The 3,279-nt window shown below is 38.1% G+C and overlaps 1 non-coding gene across 1 annotated transcript; it reads right to left on the reverse strand.

The window, feature by feature from the left end:
- Positions 1 to 2,185: 2,185 nt before the first annotated feature.
- LOC115065494 lies at positions 2,186 to 2,293 on the reverse strand. The gene has a single exon (XR_003845269.1). It is a non-coding gene; the product is annotated as a U6 spliceosomal RNA (small nuclear RNA).
- Positions 2,294 to 3,279: the final 986 nt, after the last annotated feature.

Here is a 3,279-nt window from a genome sequence, read left to right on the forward strand (position 1 = left end):
AGTGGTTTAGAGCACTGACTGCTCTTCCAGAGATTCTGAGTTCAATTCCCAGCAACCACATGGTGGCTCACAACCATCCGTAATGGGATCTGATGCCCTCTTCTGGTGTGTCTGAAGACAATGACAGAATATTCAACATATACAAAATAAATAAATCTTTTTTTTTTTTCAAGTCAGAACAGTGGTTGTTTGGGAGGAAACATTGACTGAAAAGAGACACAGGGAGCTTCCCTGGATAATTTAGATATATTGTATTATAATTTGGGTGACAATTACATTGATCAATACATGTGTACCATATGTCAAAAATCATCAAAGTGTTCATGTGTTCCTTTTAGTTGGGCATGGCACCACAGGCCTGTAATAGACATGCACTGGGAAGATAGAGACAGGAAGACTAGGAGTTCAAGTCCAGCCTTGGCTACCTGAAACCTTGTCTCAAAAAAATAAAAATAAGAAAAAAGAAATCCACACATTTGATTGTATATAAATTATTGTTCAGTTTTAAAAGAATATCCATGCATCTGGGTTTACAGCATGATTATTCTTGATAACAAAGAGACAGAGACAACACAATGTGTTAGATACAAACGGTGGGGCATTAGCCCTAAAAGAGAAGACAATTCTAGCATATGTTCCTACAGGGATAAACCTGGCAGGGGAATTGTTACTCTAAGTAAAATAGTTCAGTCATATCCCAAAACATGGCATCCATCTGGAGTAGTTAAATTCACAGAGGTGGAGGGTCTGGAGAGTGGAGGCAAGGAGCGGGGAGTTGTTTAGTAGGTATAAACTTTCAGTTTCACATGATAAGAATCTGGAAAGGGAGTGGTGGGGAGGCTTGTACAACAAGGTACACGTACTTAACATCACTGATCCATATTCTTAAACATAGTTGAAATTGTATGTGTTTTTGCCACATTGGAAAATGTTCTAAAACTCAGTTGCACAGGGCAAAGGTGATGTTGCCTATTTTAGACTTTACTGGATGAGGACCAAGAAGCAACCTGACAAATGTCTACTACCTAGATTTCAAGGTCTTTATACTAAAAATATATGGAGGACATAACTTCAAAATAAATTCAACTCCTTTCCTAATGATGACACCACCTGGGGTAATAGCTACTTTGGTTGTCAACTGTACTACATCTGGAATAACTAAAACTCAAAAATGGATGGACACACCTGTGAGGGGTTTTTTGCTTAATTTAATCATTTGAAGTGAGATCCACTTCTAACTGGATCTTTGAGGTGTGAAGATACACCTTCAATCCATATTTTTTGAGGTGTTAAGACCCACCTCTAATCTGGGCCACGCCTTCTTCTGGAAGCCTATAGAAAGGGCACAGAAGAAGGAAGCCTTGCTTTTGTCCTGGAATGCACGTTCATCCCTTCACTGGCATTAGGGCTTCCTCCTTCAGATTTCACAATATTCTAAAGACCAGCTGAGACATCCAGCTTCATGGACCAAGTGAACAGCTGCTGGATTCTTGGACCATCTGTTCTTAGATGGAGCAGCCATTGTGGGAGTGGCTGGACCACAACCTGTAAATAATTCTAATAAATTTCAGGTATCTATGTACATACATATATGGAATTTTTATATAAATAAACCATATATGAATATTTAGCATATATAAATAATAATAATATAGAATACTATATAAACTATATATAATAAATTATAAAAATAATATGTAAATTATATCATATATATATATATATATATATATATATATATATATATATATATGTATATGAGGGAAAACAGACTGTGGATTCCTCATCCTCCCTGCCTTCTTGGTATAACAGCGGTGCCAGGCATCCCTCCCCAAGAAGAGAAGCAGAACAGGGACCACATGATTCCAGCATTTTAGACACCAAAGCAGGGGAATTGAGAATTCAAAGCTAGCCTGGGCTACACAACAAGACCCTGTCTGGAAAACAGCTTTTTTAAAAAAAAAAAAAAAAAAGTACAATCAATGAATCTCTTGTTTTGTGTAGCTTTGCTGAACTTATTCTAGATTTTTGGTGGATACCTTGGGCTTGTCTATTTAAAGATGAGACCATGTCACCTACAAATTGAGGAAGATAGAGCTTTTGTTTCTTATTTGCCTGACTTGTACTCATTTCTTTTTCTTCATTTAGTTACCCTGACTGATGGGTAGGCCACCACACCTAGCTTTAAAATATGGGACACTTCTCAAACTTGTGTGTCATCCTTGCACAGAGGCCATGATAATCTTCTCTCACCATTAAGTACAATATTAATATAGTTATGGTGTTTTAATAACACTACATAGGCATGAATTCTTTTAAGGGTGTTGTTGAATTTTATGACATACTAACACTATGTTACTGTGTTGGTCACAATCGAAATGCAAAGTAATCCTTGCTTAGCCACAAGGAACAGAAACTAGCCAAGCTTATTTAAGGACAGACAGAATTTCCTAACGGGACCTTACTGAGGAAGGCAGAACTGCAGGCTCTGAGAATGGGTGGAACAAGAGGACCCTCGAGGCAAGGAGGGTCGCTATCTAGATGATGTCCCAAACCTGAATCAGACAGCAAGCTCTGTGATCTCGTTGCCTAGAAGAAGGGTGCCCGGGTTACTGGAGTATTACACTGCAGAAACTGAAGTTGTCTCTGAAAATGGATGTTTCTGTCATCACGGCTGCCGGTGACACCATAAAAAACCCTCTTTTCTTTTCTTTTCTTTTCTTTTTCTTTTTTTTTTTCCTTCTTCCTTGCTGTGAGTTGAAAGTTGGAAGGACTGAGTGTGTAGCTCAGCGGACAAATGCTTGCCTAGGCTCCAATTCAGCACTGGCAATCAGAGCAACAGAACAATAGGCCCTCTGTTCTGGAATTACAGGTGTACATGCTGGGCTCACTGCTGGCGGAGGACAGCAAGACCTCGCATGACTCTTGTATGGAATTCAAGGTGGGGATTTGATAATGCACGTTGGGTGCATTTGGCAATTGTAACTAAGAATATCCTTTTCAGCTATGATGGGAGTTAAAAGCTGTTTTTAAAAATGGCCTGAAATTAGAAGTGCATATGTGAATTACTGCCTCACAAATTGATTAAGCCACTAGGTTTTGAAAATAGCAGACGCTTTTCAATTATAGGGAGAACAAACAGTTTTTGATCTCTAAAAACTCAAATGTTAAATAAAAAACTAGAGTGGGTATATAGCTCAGTTGTAGAATGCTAGCTTAGATTAATTAGATTAATTATATTAATTACATTAATTAGCTTAACTATTAGATTAGGCCTTG

The sequence above is a fragment of the Mus pahari genome, chromosome 14 (genome assembly GCF_900095145.1).
Source record: "Mus pahari chromosome 14, PAHARI_EIJ_v1.1, whole genome shotgun sequence".
In the NCBI taxonomy this organism is placed as follows: Eukaryota; Metazoa; Chordata; class Mammalia; order Rodentia; family Muridae; genus Mus; species Mus pahari.